Below are 17,547 nucleotides of genomic sequence, written 5' to 3' on the forward strand. Positions count from 1 at the left end.
AGAGGCAGCGAGAGGGAAAGATGAGATCTGATGAAAGACAAACAGTGAACAAGAGAACATGGAAGGAGAAAATGAAAGAGGGCTGAGACTGATTGAGCGGGCAGAATCAACATCAGGCCTTGTACTTGTGTGCTTATTGATGAAACCCTTTTAGATAATTTCTTACCGGCAAACGCTTTAAGCCAAATCCAGGGAGAGAACAAGAGGGAGAGACAGAAAACATCAGCGAGACAATGTTCCCTTTGGCGAAGTCAAATGACAAGTACATCTTCTGTTCCTTCTCTTTGCATGTAAACACACTGGGATGTGTTGCGCTTTGCCTCAACAGCGTTTTTGTGATTATGTCTGAATAATAACAGCGGCTGATATGTTTTTTTAACAAGATAAGCTTCAGATTGGGGTGGGGAGTAATGTTTGAATTTCTGTAACTTTCTGAAAACCAATAATCCAACATTCACGCTCACTTTACGTAGTGATTTGACAGCTGTGGGGTTTACCATTTCCATCCTTTTTCACATGACGACACATCAGCACACATCAGCACACATCAATACAGTTGGCTCATTGAATCCACGAGGGTCTCAGCTTTCCAGTCATACCGAATTTATGCAATTCCGTTACTGTTTATGGACCCCAGTATATAGAAACATTCAAGCGCACTAGGTGAAAAAAACAAATTTATACTGTATACAAAACAACTGCATGGTTTTTGCCCAAAACTGAATAGGATTAGTGGGCATGTTTATTAAGGGGAGACTCATGGGTACCCATATAGCCAATTTTCCTTAGGTCTTCTGGTTTAATTTGATACCAGTATCTTCACTCTAGCTTAAAAAAACAAGAGGTCTGGTTGCCCCCCTCCCCCAGTTCCAGCACCAGTGATGCAGGCTCATCATTTTTAAACAACAGAAGCGACCACTTGAGTTTTCTCTAGGCCTCGGCTAGAAATGAGCAATCGAGAGGTTTCTAATTAATCTAGCAGGCCGCTACACTTTGTCACTCATGCGAGCTTCTACATGACGCCTCAATCGCCACTGAAAAATAAAAAAGCAATTTGGCTCATGAGCACTCTGAAACACTCATAAGGTTGCTGTTCCGCTTCTTCAGTTTGGGGCGAGCGGTGAGTGTGCGTGTTTATGTGTACAGTTCAATCCAGCGGGGGGTGATGATGTGTATATGTACGTGTGTTTGTGTGTACTTCAAAATATCACTCCCTCCTCTTTATTTATCTGCATTCATATTCTGCTCAGGGAACGCAATGTGCTTTTGCAACTCAGCTGTTCATTTACATAAGACTCTGGCTTCCTCCTTGCCAAATTAATTTGATGTTCTGAGGCAAAGCCCTAAAGCACCTCCAGCAGACAAAATCACAGCTTCCTGCCGCTCTGACTGGCCCGACCTGGAGAGTCGACATCAACTGAGCTAACCAGGGTGTCGAACACTCTTTGCTTTTGTTGCTCTTTTGACAGAACTTCAATTGTAGGTTTTTTTTTACAAAGGTCCCTGTGCCACTGCTCTGTACTTAAGCCCGGCACCAATTACTAGCACAGAGCTGAGGGAGCTGAGCCATCCAGCAGGTTCGTTTGGACCACAGCCTATTTTGTGTTCCTGCTTTTATTGGATGACAGTTTATTCTGCTGCAGTGTGCCGCTTGGATTTTTTTCCCTTCTCGCTAAAGATAAAAGAGAAGGCCCCACTTCATCAGCATGACAAACGAGCCAGATTTATGAACCTAAACACACAAGCTTCTCTCAGAGTTACTGTATATCTTCAGCATTCAACCCTTTACCAAAATCCCCCACTGGGAGTATCTTAACCCAGAAGGCTTTGATTCTGCCAGCACCAGAGCAGAAAACCAAAAAAGCTGCCTGCATGCTGCAATTAAGCAAAGACGCTGTCACGTTAGGAGACAGCAGGAACATTAAAGGCTCCTCAGCACCACAGTGGAATATGTACAAGCTTGTATAAAAAGCTTGTCGGCTTTCATCAGGCGGTTGCAAATGCTACTGAAGTGGACAGACAGACAGGGTGGTCTGTGGTGATTAGTATGAAAAGAAAAAAGCCTACAAAATGGATCCAGAGGCATGTAAGACTGTGGATTAATTAATAATTCATTAATAAGTGAGTATTTAAGGATGCACTAATCACCAGATATCATCTATATGCATTTTAAGGACATATCATGTTAAGTTGTACACAGCAAACATAAACTGCACAACTCCACTTTTGGCTGCCTGACACAGCTGGCCTGCCCATGTATAAAAGATTATCCCAATTTATTGATCACATCTGGGCCCCCATATATATGCAGCATCAATGGACCCCCTACCCTTTTTAATATATTGTTCTTCACACCTGTACAAATAATTGACTCAACAGGTAAACACAGGCTTCTGTGGTTAAAGGGTTATCAGTAATTTACTGTTATACAGCATATTTAGGTCTTTGATGTACCCTTTTCCCACTAGTGTATTCTGTAAAGCATAAAACTGATTATCTGGCGGCATTGCGGTGTTCCTACAGTGCTGTTTTTGGTGGACGTCAGAGTCTTTTAAATCTTTTTTTTAAAAACACTGTGTGATGAGCAAAAATGCTTGATTTTATAATCAGTTCAGACTTAGATGATTTGAGTTGGTGGCTTGAAGACAGTTGATTGCTGAGTCTCCCAAAGTGTCTGTATTTGACGATGTGGGAGTGAGACTCAACAATCAACTGTCTTTCTCTGCTCTGATTGGTTGTTTTCATTCAGGCCCGGTGGATACTTACAAATGCCATTAGGAGCACTAGGAGGAGCCAGAGGAGCCTGATTGTTTCAAAGATTGTCTGTCTTATGTACTACAACTAGGATATAGTAAAAGTTTCAGTAAATATGACAAAAAGTTATTTTTATACAAGTTATCTACTGCAGCTTTAAAATGAACAAGTGTTATGATTTTTCTATGATTTAGTAGGTAAACATTTGGCAATTTCTAAACTGTCTTTCCAAACAATATTACTGATTATATTATTGAGTGACTGGGGAGGAGAGGGCCCCAAAAACAAATCTCAGCCTTTCTTAGGCCTGTCTTGCCCCTGGCTATATTAAATCATTCTGAAATCCTGCCAGAGTCCTCTCTCCTTTCTTCTGGAAGAATTTTGTCAACAGCTGCTTTCCCTATGAAGTCCTCCGCATCGGATTTTTCAGTCCCAGAGTTTTTGAAGGCCCTCTCCACGTTGGGGTCTTCAGTGACACTTTTTTCCTCACTACGACGCCCCCTGATCTCATTAGTGTGTGAGGTTAAGACAATATTTTACATGTTAAGATTCATACAGTTGGGATATTCACATAGCTGCTACTGTACAGCCACTGTTGTGCTGCGGGTGACTGAACACATTGCCATTGTCCTAATGGCAGGGAAACATGCAATCAAGCTGTTCTTGAAAGTGGATGCCATTATCCCTGATGCTGAACCCTAACCCTTGCTAGCTTTACACCCACATTGCTGCATTTACAAACACAACATAGGCTAATGAGCCGATAAGCCCCCGTGCAAGCAGCAATAAGCAAGATCAATGCATACTAGATCAATAAAACATCGCTCTAATAGTGGATATCCCTGCAAGCAATTAGATGCCGCTTGAGAAGGCGGCGTCCTCGTTCATACCCAATTATGATTGGGTCAAATGGGCTTAATTGGGTGTCTAGTTTGTTGATTATCGCTGAAGCTAGCAAATCACCCGTTTATCATACTGATAGAATAGAGGTCCCCTGTTAATTCTGGTTGTGTCTGCGGTAATAACTGGGAAATTAAAAAGCAAATAAACCATAATCTTGTGGTCGATGTCTCAGGATGTACGTGTAGTAATTAGTGAGAGGAAGAGGCAGAAAGGAAGTCCAGTTCTGATTTGAACGGGCTAATAGCGGGCGGTGTTTCACTCAGGACTGGCAGTGAATATAAAAGACAAAAGCTGAACTGAATTTACTTGAGGGTTACATTTGACATCAAATATATGTATACACACTTTATATATATCACACAAATGTTATGCTTTTGTTGTGCTAGTTTAAGCTGTCTTGACTGGCAGCTCAGCCAGTCATTCATGAATCCTACTGTATGTTTCATTGGTTTTAGAGCGTTTCTTCTTCTGCGCCCTTTTTACACTCATTTGGAGGTGGGATCAGAAGAAAGCTGGTGTTATATTTAGTGTGTGTTGCCTGGGATGGCGTCCTTTAGGAGAGAGAATGCAAAATAGATTCTGCTGTTAATGTCATACTGCATAACTTCACTTGAAGTAATATCAAAACGAATGAAAGAAAAAATAACTGATTTGCTCATTTCAAATGTTTAAAAGTAAATTATTAAGCTTGCGGACTTTGAATTTAGCTTGTGGCTGGTGGTTCGACATAAGATGGCTTGTTGTAAATGTGTCGCCCAGGCCCAATGCGGCTGTTTAGGCTCAGCTCTGGCACTCAGCATAGCAGAGAGGTCAAAGGATAACTGCTGGACTGACAACAAGAGGGTCTCATTCTGGTGTCACTTCCTGACCGGAGCAGAACAGAATCGGAACGACGGATTCCAAATTCCAGATTCTTCACAGAGTGTCAGTCCTGCTTTGTGTTGGGCGATGCCTCCAGATAGCCGACCGCTCCAAACGGAGAGCCGGAGAATGAATAATTAACCACAATGGAACAATAAACACGCTCTTCTCACAAGTTCTCTTCATTCTAAAAATGTCAAAAGCAGATGGCACGCTGCCTGCGGCGTAACTTTGGTGTAGAGGGAAGAGAGAGGCGAGAATGGAATGAGGAGGGGAAAAAAAGAAGAGAGACAAGATAGAAAATAAGTCTGGCTTTTTTTTTTGCAAGAGCGGGAAGAAGGATGGCTGGCTGACCTGTTATTTATTTGTGAATCCTTCAAATGTATAAAAAATGTCTTTACATACACTGAAGTAAATGAGGTGAGACCAAACTGAGTTACATAAAAATAAAAATATAAAACTGCAATGAAAATATAACTGTCAGTGCTTATATTTACAGATTAGGCTGGAGTGTATATTTGAATGTATCACTGCATCACTGAAAATAAAGCACTGTGTGTGAAAAAGGAACACAGAAGGTGGAAAAACAGATACTCAGAAGGCACATAATCACAAAGATGAGAGACAAACGTGTTGAAAATATGTGGACAGAAGGTCGTCGAAATGATGGAGGACAAAAAAACCAGAGAAGGATTAAAAGACAAAACTTCCACATCCAACAAATGTGGCAGTCCACATGGTTTATTTTCTCTTCCCTGTTTGACAGCAAAGAAGCCAACTGCTGCGACTGGCAATGTCCTTTCTACCCATTTATTTCCATGGTAAAATGCCTTCTACATTAAATTTGCAGTAATTTGCTTGCCTCCTTCAATGAATGCAGAAATGCGGAAACTGTAATTGTAGTAACTCAGTGAGGTGCTAATAAAGCTACACTGCTCGGACCATGACTGACTAAAACAAATATCGGCAAATGTTCAAATGTGTTGCTTTCCTGCAAAGCATGGCAGGCTTTGGATTTCTTCACATACTAAAGCAGCATGTGGTTGTAGTCAGAGTGATTCTGTACATTATGAGTCCAGATGATGGTTTCCAAAACAAACAAAAAAGATTTAATAAAGTGTAAGGAAATGCAATAAACAGTGTGTTTATCTGCTCTTATATAGGATGGTGAAGTTATGACTTGCCCTTCTCTGGATTTGATTGGCATACCCCGACGTTCTTACCCTAACCTGCACCAGTCACACTCCTCATTCTTAAACCTAACCAAACCAATTAAGACAACAAGTTCAAGAAAATCAGAGGCAACTTAGGGCGGGTCATAACGTCGCCATCCTGGGGAAAAAGATTTGGCTACCTGGACAAAGCATTTTCAGCCAACTCCTATATAAGGTTAATTGCAAACTTATAAAATTAACTTAATTAATGTACAGCTGACAAAATCAGCCAGAGACAATCGTAATTTCTGCCAACAAATTCGACAGTCACCACCTAAAAATGTAAAGCCTGCTTCTGCCTGAAATCAGACCCCCCCATTTTGAAGATTACTAAGAATTTTGATGCAAAACAAATCAAGAAAATGCTGCACGTGTCTCAAAACATAACATCTTAGGGCTCCATTTGTCCTGATCTTTTGAGGCTACTGTTTGTCTTATCTGATATATTGTCTTTAAAGAATCTCTTGAATGAAGACTCTGTTTGGCTCTAAGCTAACATAGTATTTTCCCTTAAAATTATAACTGCGGTGGGAAAACATTATCCACAGGAATATGCCCTATGTGCACTTTCCTTTAAAATGTTGTCTTGCTCCAGACCAACTTATCAGAACACGCGTCGCCTGTTGCAGGGATCAAGTGACCTTTCAGCTACAGGAGAGTCTATCTAACCACTGGTCCACCTTGTAGCACCATAACAGAGTAGTGATGTAGGGCCAGGGAGACCCACAAATATAAAAAGCAATATCGGGTGGAGGGCAGCAGACTGGGCAAGTGAGGCGGCAGTAACTGTGCTCGCCCTCCTGTCGCTGAGGGAAGCTGTGTAAGACTGTAATCAGATTTCACACGCCGCTCGAGCATCTCAACCAAACACCCAGACTACTTTGCAGTCAGTCGGACAAACTGATAGTGATGTGTGTTACAGGAAAAGTAAGAAAAGGGGAATGTGTTTTGGAGAGAAAAGAGTGTGTTTTGTGTGTAGATAGGTGGGGGGTGTTAGCGTGTCGTGACCTGCTTTTATGCTCACGTGTGTGTGTCTGCGCCTATGCCTGTATATGATATGACGTGTATTTGTGCCTGCCATGTACGTGTCTGTGTGTACAGTCAGTGTGTGGATATGCCAATGTGTATATCGGACAGCTTGCACACCTGTATTTACTGTGTTTCTGTGCCATGCCTGCTTCCAATTGTGTACGTGTGTGTGTGTGTGTTTTGTTTGGTTCTTCTGTCTTTGTGAGGACCATGATGTTTTAGAGCTCGACAATGAGAATATTTTTGGAATATGGGGACATTTTGGCCTCTTTAAAAGGTGAGTTTGACGGTTAAAACTTTGTTTTAGGGTTAGATCTAGCTCAACCCTGTCTGTGACCTGTTTGCACCAGCCACTGCCAGACCTGACATGCATCCCAAACATCTGTGGAAATATTAGATTTAAACATTGCTTTCACCCTGCTCCAACATTTCATCATGCTGGGAAATCTGTGATATTATAAAAATACCTCTAAGGCACGAAACTAGGAAGAAAGGTCTTGTGTATGAAGCGCTGAGGTCACCAATGGGACTGTGTTAATCTTGGATTTAGGTTAAATTTAAGGTAAAGATTGGGGTTAGATATGTACTTTATTACAACGTTGGTTGCATTTTCAAGTAACTTAAAAGTTAAACCTGTTCGATCATCTAGCTGATGGTGTTTCCTTCCCTGTATGACCTCTGTTTAACAATGTCTCTAAGTTAGAGATTTGATTGGGCCCGAAAAATCAGGCCCAACCTGAACTGAGCCCAAAAAGATTTGGTGTCAGCCCGAACCACAGAAGCAGATTTGGGCCGAAGCCCAATCCAAAGCCGAATTTCCCCTAAAAATGAAGTAAACTACATTCTGCATATATTATGGTGCTAATTACTATCAAAACGAATAAATAACTATTTCAGTCATTAATTACAGTCACATGCATTATTAAAAAACATTGAATATATATTAGCGCTGTCAGTTAAACCTGTTATTAACGGCTTTAACGCAAACCCATTTTAATGGCGTCAATTTTTTTATCGCAAGATTAACGTTCTTTTTGGCCTAGCACAGTTTGTAGTTTTTTTCACAGGCTGTTGCAACAACTAGTAACGTTAGAAAAACTACAACACCACACCGGATCTAGCTAGACCGGAAACAAAACAACAGGCACGCCGCACACACTTGTTTAAGAGTAGTAGACGTTACATTTTGAGTGGATGGCGAGCGCAAGACGCCGAAATGGATGCCAATAATATTCTGAATGGAAAGTTTACTTTTAAAAAGTTGCCAAATGGTTCCATCGCAGCACGTCCAGTCTGAAATACCACTTGATGGCCAAGCACACAGCTGATGCGAATTCTCCGCCCCTTCGTCAAAGCCAGGCGACAATGGATGACTTCAGACAGAAGCACATGGATACCACAACTAAGAACAAACTTACTGCAGCCATAGCTATATGGGTGGCTACTGCATGTAGGCCTGTTAATGTTGTGGAGGACGAGGGTCTAGTATTTTTTTCACCCTTTTATTGATGGACAGTGTTATATTGTGTGAGAGATTATTTGCTCCAAGTGAGAATGTTGAATACCACAGTATATGCCAATGTTGTTTTCAATAAAAACAACATTTGCACAAAGCAAGCCGATCCACTTTTCCATGTTGATAAGAGCATTAAAATGAGAAAAAATAATGGGACAAAAAGAAATCAAGGGACATTTAGAACAGATAAAAATGTGCGATTAATTGCGATTAATTGCGAGTTAACTATGACATTAATGCGATTAATCGCTATTAAATATTTTAATCGTTTGACAGCACTAAAATAGAAATACATTTTTAAATCTCATTCTGTCCCAGCCTAAACCCCAGAAACAAGTTTAAGTTTATTACAAGTTAAAGTAAACTACATGGTTAATATAATATAATGCAAATTATTATCAAAATGAAACTGGAGTTGGAGATTAAATTGATGAGTAAAGTGTTACAACTGTTGCCAAAACTATGAAAACAAAACCGAAGTTGTGTGAAAGTAAAATTACTCTAAGGATAAATATATGGCTAGGGAATGCATTAGTTTCAAGGAGTGTCCTCACAAGTATGGAAGAACAAATGTGTGTGGTTGTTTCTGCGTGTGTACCTGTGTTGTGCTCTCTGGAATCGTGCTGTTAGGAAGCAGCCAGCTACTCTGTAATGGCCTGATAACAGAGACCCTCCGGCCAGAAAACGGATTAATTAAGGGGCCAGACCAGAACCCCCAAGGGGAGTGTGCCCTCTGCACCCCCCCCAACCAATACACACACACACACATATATACACACAGACACTTGTGTGAATAAATAAAGCACATGTGCACATGCATAACAAGCCAACCTCATAAACTTACAATTACAAACTTTCACACATACACACAGGTAAGCGTGCCACACACACAGAAGCACACTCTGTAGGTTCAAAACACTCCTGCCTGCCCCTGCGGGTTTAAAGTCCTTCTCTAATGAACACTGGCAGGGTTTGTACGACTCCGGAGGAAACACCTTAAGCAATTTACAGAGGCTTTTACTCGCCTGCCTGGACAGCTCAACACACTCATAAAGTTCCTCCTGTTTATTAGACCAAACGTATCGTTGCAGGATGAAAAAAGATGAGAGGAACTTAAAGAAAATGAACAAAAAGGAAACAACAAAAATCAGATTCAAAGGCGTGAATCTATTGTGTTTGTGCATCCCTTTAATATGCAGCCAGGTATCCTGAAATGAGCTATTCTTGTGTAAAAATAATTTGGTAAAATAAACAACAAAAAGGATTTGAGGTAAAATCCTTTTATTGTATGAACAAATCCAAAGTATTAGCATCTTTACCCCAAATCCAGAGAAAGGAAAATGGATATGCCTGTATTAATGCCAAATTCATCGAAAGATTATGTTCAACAAAAAATAGCAACACATTTGTCAGCATTGTTGAGCACTTAAAGATGTCCTACATTAATCCTTGTCCGAGTGTTTCTGCTTTCACCTTGCAGGTTATTGAATAAGAGGTAATATGATGCACTGTAATAAAAAGAAGCTCAGTTTGAAGACTTTCAGCAGAGGTCTTCATCTATTTTACGAGCTCAGAGGAGGCAAAGAGAAATAAAACCTGACAACAATGAGAGAGTTTCTTATCACGTAATGTACTTCTTTTTGAAAGTCAGCGGTGTCATGCATTTATCAAACCCAGAACTTTCAGATGTAGACCCTCATTGGAGCAGGCGCTGAAAAGTGATATTCAGTTTGGAGTATCTGGTTTCTAGTTTATCTTGTGCAATGGATTCTATAGATAACGTATCGAATGGCCCGTTGAGTTGAAAGCCAACGCAGTGTGTCCTTACTGACCAGTCTCATTTGTTCTCCTGGACGATTATGCTTTGTTTGATGTGGGTTTTTCTGCAGTATAAGTCTTGTCTTTCTCTCCTCTGAGGGGTTTATGTTTCCTCAGGGTTCATGAGAACGGCACCACTAAAAGGACGACGCCGGGATGTAAATACAACGCCCCAACTTTTTCAATCAGAACTGTGATAAACACCAGAATACATGCCAACTGTACCTGCCCTTGTTTCACTTGAGAACAGCTATTGAATGGACAATGTCATGGGGTTGTTTTCTGAACTGCTGTTGCTTGTTTCTTAATGCAACATGTTCCTTTAAGTAAAGACGCCACATTACCTATCATAAGATATCTCTATCAGAAAAACTAGTTTAAGTAGGGTTAGTACGTTAGCCTTTTAACATCACATTTTTTCTGAGTATCTTAAAACAAATCCTGCTTACGTTTCACTTATTAAAGTTCCTGTGTGCAGGATTCAGTGGCATCTAGCTGTGAAGTTACAGATTGCAAATTGAATACAGCTCAGCCTTCCAAGCATGTATTTTCACATGATTATAAACCAAAGACAACATACAAATGACTATTATATTCCATTTCTGCCAATAGATCCTCACAAATGTTACACACTGCACCTTTAAAGTTCCTCCTAGTACTATTCAGAGTACTGCGTGTATTTAAACACACCTCTCGGCTTTGGTTTACTAAAACACTGAAGATTGGATAAGCACATTTTAATGAAAAAACAAAATCAGGGTCAAGCTTTGAGTTTTGTCTGACTGGTGAACCAAGAAGCCACAGAGAAGTTTGTCGACCACAACAACAACAACCAAAATGAGATGCTCTCAGTATTAATAATAAATAATGCATTTTGTGTTATTCGGAACAGCAGGGCCATCCAGATACAGGACTTTGCTCCCATAATCTTCCTGCCCAGACCATTTTAATCCTGAGTCTGCTGGAATCTGTCTGTCGGACATCTACAAGTAGATGAAAACGTTCGCACCAAGGGCAGCTCCCCTGGAGCCGGGCCCAGACCCTGACAAAACCCTCGTCCATCTGTCTTCATCTGGCTCCATCAGCCTGCAGTCAGAACCATGACTAACACGCAACAATAAAAGCCTTTTTAATTTTTGACAAGGGATAAAGAGCCCTGTAGAATTAATTTTTCATCATTTGAAAACATTTTTGAAGCCTCAGCCTACTCGTTAACATTTGAGAACATGTCTTGTGGATGTACAGATGTCTCTTGTTCAGCGGGGAGCTTATGGCCTCTCTGGGAGATCGATTAGACTAAACCGCAGAGGCAATGAGAGGTCATTTTCAACTTTACACACTCACCTCTATATATTTATCACCTCTGATCTCACCTCTAATCTGAAATAAGGTAGCAGTCTTTGTGTGTGCATGCACAAGCACGCCCGCACATCAAAATCAATTTGGTCCTGAGCCACAATGAGATGAAAATGCACCTTTGCATCAAAGTGGTTGAATGTTGGCCAGCGTTCAGTGTTTGCTTGTGTGTGTGTGTGTGTGTGTGTGTGTGTGTGTGTGTGTGTGTGTGTGTGTGTGTGTGTGTGTGTGTGTGTGTGTGTGTGCTTATATGCTCGTGCAAGGAGTGCCACTCATGGACAGCATTAACCCAACAGGACATCAAGTGGATGGTGTGTGAATGCATTTATGCAGGCTAGCCAGGGTCAGACCAAGAGGTTTGTTAACATGGAGCATTAATCCCGCTTGGGCTCACATCCACATGTGGGTGTGCACACACATACACACACACACACACACACACATTCCCTCAGTTCTCTGCGGCGAGCTGAGATGCCCACAAGTAAATTTTTAATCAGAAGCGCTCTAATCACTCAGGCCATCTTTAAACACCAGTCACGACCTCCACTAACACACATCAAGAAGACCTGCTGATCCTGGAGGGCTCGGTCACAAACAGCACATCCTCCCACCGCAAATGATATACAGCACTTCTTGTCAATACCAACTATACAGTGAAGAAGGAAGACAACCCTCTTTATTTATCTGTGCTCCTGTAGGATTTTCTTTCAGTTGCTACTTCTGTTTCATTAAAGCTTTACTGCGACTGTTGTGTTTTCTGTTCCTTTTTTTTCCCCAAATCACCGTCAGGAGGGTTTTTGCCTCTTGTCATCTCTTGTCATCGCAAGCAAGAAATTCATCTTAGTTGGCTTGCCAGGTTAAACAAAGGTTAAATAATGAGTCCAGGTGAATTCATTTTCTAATTCTAATTCTAATCTAATTCTGTCAGAATTTCCAGACATTTCACACAATACAGGCAGTGAGCAGTGAAAAATGTATATTAGGTCTGCAACTACAACTTATTAACTTTATGCTGTAAAATGTAAAAATCAATGACCAGGGGCGCCCCGGTGGTGCGCCTGGTGAAGCGTGTGGAGCATGTATTTTGGGCTGAGTCCTGAGCCTGCAGCCCTTTGCTGGATGTCGTTCCCTCTCTCTCCCCCCACCCTTCCAGCCTCTCCTGAACTGTCCTCTCCAAAAAAGCATAAAAAAGCCCCAACAAAATCAATGACTGAAGCCTATCACTCTCCCATCTTACTTGACCTGTACAGCTGAAACAATGAATTGATCACTACAGAAAATTAACAATCAATCATCGTAATTTTTCTAGCAAACACATAAACATCATATTCTCAAATGTGAGGATTAGCTGCTTCTCCGTTTTATATCCTTGTACCCTGAAATATCTTTGGGGTTTGGACTGCTGCTCGGGACAAAATCTGAAGACGTCTCCTTAGCCTTTGGAAAATTATGATTCTGCACTACTTTTTGCCAATTTATGAACTAAATAATTAGTCAGGTAATCTAAAAAATAATGTAATAATGGAGCCCTAAATCAGATTTATAATGATGTGAAATAGAGAAACGCAAGCAAGCTGCTTATTTGTGTGAAACTGTGACCATCAGCATAAAAGATTTGGAATTTTTACTTGATAAATGGAAATGGGAAATCACTATTATTTAATTATCTATTGATCTAAAAAGTAACTTGATTTATTATTGTGCTGATTTTCAAAACAAGGCTTTAAGCAAGCTCATATTTGCCTACTTATGGTCGGATTCTGCTGCTCAAAGAGACACTTCCCATACTGGCTTCTGAACTTACAAATGTTTAACATCTGCAAACAGCCTGATAGTAATTTGGACAAATGGAGGAAGTTACATACTAACATTTCTGAATGATTTCCGGGGAAGAAGTAAACAGTGCTACTTCTTTGGCTCGGGGTCTGGAAACTAGCATATTCAGGGACACTGTACAGCAAGCAGCCACAGAGCTGTATATCATAGTCTAATATCATATAAATAAACTCCTTTCCCAGAGCGTCGGCCTTTAAAGGGCACCTCAGTCTAAAAAGACTCTTGTGATGAGGTTTAACACAACGATGCAGTGAATCTTAGTCAGTGCAACACACTTTATCATATTGACTATTTTCAAGAGGCTTCTGTGTGTGTGTGTGTGTGTGTGTGTGTGTGTGTGTGTGTGTGTGTGTGTGTGTGTGTGTGTGTGTGTGTGTGAGAGCCTCTATTTACAAGTGTGTGTGTGTCACTGTCCTACCCTCCTCTCCACCCCTCACCTCCATTGTTATTCCCCACTTTGCTGCTCTCCAAACAGAGCACACATTCATCACTCGGTCTTGTGCCTTTCTTGTGGACATGCCAGGGAAAAAAAGGAACCTTTTCAGGTCTGTGCTTGTAAATGACCTGCTGCAAAAAAGGGGTTTATTAAGTCACCTCCCCTCCCTTCTCCTAACCTACTTCCTGAAGACACAGAGGAGGAGAGGGACGGATGCAGAGAGAAGAGACAGATTGACAGATATGGCAGGAGCATGAATGGACAGATATATTGGGGGGGAGGTGGCAAGTGGGGAAAAGCATTACATTTGTCCAGGTTATGCTCAAATAGGGCTACAGTTGTCTTAAATATGTAACAGAAAAGTGGTCTTCCTCAGGTCCACATATCTGCCGTCAATAGATTGTCATGACTACGTGAAACGAAAGCATAATTGGGCACCAGATATCATCTTTTTGTGCAGAATATTGTTTCACAGCACAAAGATTTGTGAAGGTGTGTGTGTGTGTGTGTGTGTGTGTGTGTGTGTGTGTGTGTGTGTGTGTGTGTGTGTGTGCGCGCGCCTCAGGATTATTTGCCTTGTAATAAAAGTGTTGTCACAGTTTCCTGGATCTCTTTAGGTGATGTCTTCAAATTGCTTGTTTTGTCCGACCAGGAGTCAAAAGTTCAGTGATACTCAATTTACAGTGACATAAAACAGGGGGAAAGGAGCAAATTCTCACATTTGAGAAGCTGGAACCAGCTTTTTTGTTTGATAAATAATTTTAAATATTGATCAGTTGTGACATATTTTACGCTGTCTGTCTGTGCTGGAAGAAAGATCCCTTCTCTGTTTCTCTTCCCCTTTCCCCACCCCTGTTTTCAGGATTTACTCTTCATCCAAATTTATGTCCTGAATGCAGATGAACTGCAACAAATAAAACTCACTTGACTTGATTGTTGTGTTTTCTGTCACTTGTCAAATCAATTCATTGGCTCATTATTTCAGCACTCAGCTCGGTGCAGATTTAATCAAACAAACTTCTTCACTGTCAAACCATTTCTGCCAGTTTATCTCCTTGCAATGGTTCTTCAATACAGTTGCATGCAGTCAGACTCAGCCCTTGTTGTGTGCTGCGAAATACAAACCTGGATGACACATTGACATAATATTTAATTGATGGTTGTAACACAAAACAAGGCTGATGGAAAAAAAAACTTCAGCCAACTCAGAACAAAACCAATCAAGTGATTGAGAGAAATCGAATCAGCCTTATGGAAAATATTGAACGAATGCAACAATTGGGGCTACAAGCACATCCACTAAAGCTCCAGATATAAATAGTTTGTCATTAATTGTTGCCCCCTTCCCCCTCCTCTTGGTGCATAAAAAGGTTCATAATCTTCCGCGGTTAATCTTTGCAGTTTAATTAATTTGCCGGCATAGGTGTTCGCACAGCACATAATCTGACTGAACGGGCGAAATCAATCATCCCGACAAGCCTCGGGCGCTCAAGGAGACCATCACGATAAACATCCCCCCCCCACCCTCCCCCCTCATCATCCTCCGCAACACACACACACACACACACACACATATACGACGCTTCTTACAGGACATAAACAACAAGAAGAAATCTCCTCAAGAGGTCTCACGCCGCGAAAATGTGGGCCAGATCAGATTAGATTTTTGGGGGTCGTGTTGAATGGAAATCACTCCGCCGCGCATCTCCAAATGTGGCACACATGTCTGCTGTGAATACATTTTCCTGGGGACAAAGTGTCATCCATTCATCCATAAATCCGCTTTTATGAAAAACGGCGCGGCTGTCGGTGCGTAATTGTTGCCATCACAGAGCAGATGGGGGGAAAGAGAGCGGAGCGCCGGCACAACAGAAACAAACATAAACGCCTCTAAATGCCCTCTTGTACCACACCGACCCCGTTTTCTTTTATCTTTTTCTTTTATTTTTTTACAGCACACCAGACATGTCTACTACTACTCTACAATGGGGATTAAAGGCGCCATGTAGGACAGAGATGCTGATATATTACACAATAGGACCACACCGTCACCCACCTTTGTCATCTCGGAGCTGTGATGTGATGTGGCGGTGATTTCTCTCCCTGGACTGGCTCCGTGTCCCGGGCAGCCGGCTGACTGCTGCCTGTCCCCCCCGCCCCCCTGCTTTCCTCTCCTCCTCTTCCTCTTCTTCTTCTTCCTCTTCTTCTTCTTCTTCTTCTTTTTCTTCCTCTTTATGTTCCAGGATAGCCTCCGTTCCTCCTCTTTCTCGCCTACAGCTGGCTCTCCTTCATCGGTTTGGTGATTGTTCAGGTGTCGCAGTCAGTGAGGCAGCGGATCCGCTGTCTGTCTGTCATCAGAGGCTCCTCGCGACTCCTCGTGCAACAAAACGGGAGACTGGTGCCTATCTCTCTCTCTCTCTCTCTCTCTCTCTCTCTCTCGCTCTTCAGCCAATGCGCGCGCGTTTGTGCCTGTGATGCGGGGATGCGTGCTGCTGGGCTGGCGGCTGGCACACGCGCACGCACGCACACAGCAAGCACACATATGGTCCTCACACACACACACACACACACACACACACACATATGAGCACATTAACGCGCATGGACAATCCTAACGGAAGCAACTATGCCTATAGTGTAGCTCTATCATCCAGGTGATCTCTTATGATATTCGATATGATATTGCCGTAATTACTCATAATGAGTGATAGCTTTAATACCGTTTGCTTCGTTATCAGCTCGTTGTTTCTTCTTGCTTCCACACTGAGCTTCATCTATCATGCCAATAAGGTTCATTTGAATTTGAACTGGAACTTGATAGCTGACTGATATGTAAATCCACAGCAGGCAGGGGTGCATTTTAGTGATTAGTGGGCCCTAGGCTAAATCAGTGGGGCCACCCTCATGCATTATTCTCACCCTTTTCCTAACAGAGAATGTTATTGCATTAATGAGGATACGATTGCAAACAGTTACCTACTGTTCTTACATGCAAACTGTTCCCTGTGCTCGGGGGTTATTGGATGGTTGTCTTATAAAAGTGATAAAAAGATGGCGAAGATCGGTTAGTTATCGTTGGTAGTAATGGTCAGCCTGTGGAAACCAACAAATCAAATTAGATAATAATAAAATAATGAGATGCGTTGTTTATTACTGCCCTGAATCCAGCGGTGAAAGAAGTACTTTTACAAGAAGGACCGGTGTAAAGGATTTAGTGGCCTCTAGTGGTGAGGTTGCAGGTTGCAACCAACTAAATACTCCTCCACTCACTCCTCCCTTTCCCTGTGTGTAGGAGAACCTATGGTGGCCTTCATAAAAACATGAAAGGCCCTATTTAGAGCCAGTGTTTGGTGCAACATGAAAGGCTCCTTCTAGGGTAATTAAAATGTGAGAAGTACATAATTTAAAGTGTCAAAGGTAAAAGTACTCATTGTGCAGAATGGTCCATTTCAGAATAAGGCATATTATTTTATTGGTAGAAGTAGAAGTACAAAGTAGCTTAAAATGGACCTCAAAATTGTACTTAAATACACTCCAATATCGTCCCTCTGTGGTCTCTTTAACGTCAGCTGACTTCCTGTTGTGCTCCAAACAGTCATAATTCCTACATCCCCTGGAGGGCTTCGTCACTTTAGTGTAAACAAATGATGTTGAGGAGCTGAGAAAATTACACTTGATGATCTTGGTTTAGACTTGAGACTGCTTGGAGTTAGAAAGATGTGGGCAGGAAGGGTCTAATGAAAAGATGCTTTTAGTTGCGTTATGGGAAATGTAGGATCCAGTCTTTTGTGGAGCTTGGCCGGTACATGGGACAAAAAGTCAGG

General features: G+C 41.6%; 1 protein-coding gene across 1 annotated transcript in view; it reads right to left on the bottom strand.

Moving 5' to 3' along the window:
* gal3st3 (galactose-3-O-sulfotransferase 3) overlaps window positions 1–16,161 on the bottom strand; it is a 32,436-nt gene extending 16,275 nt beyond the window's left edge. Inside the window, exon 1 of the mRNA XM_051428916.1 lies at window positions 15,780–16,161. The gene's annotated coding sequence lies outside the window, so the exon portion shown is untranslated. The remainder of the gene's footprint in view (window positions 1–15,779) is intronic.
* Between the last annotated feature and the right edge of the window lie 1,386 nt (window positions 16,162–17,547).

The sequence above is a fragment of the Dicentrarchus labrax genome, unplaced genomic scaffold (genome assembly GCF_905237075.1).
Source record: "Dicentrarchus labrax unplaced genomic scaffold, dlabrax2021, whole genome shotgun sequence".
In the NCBI taxonomy this organism is placed as follows: Eukaryota; Metazoa; Chordata; class Actinopteri; family Moronidae; genus Dicentrarchus; species Dicentrarchus labrax.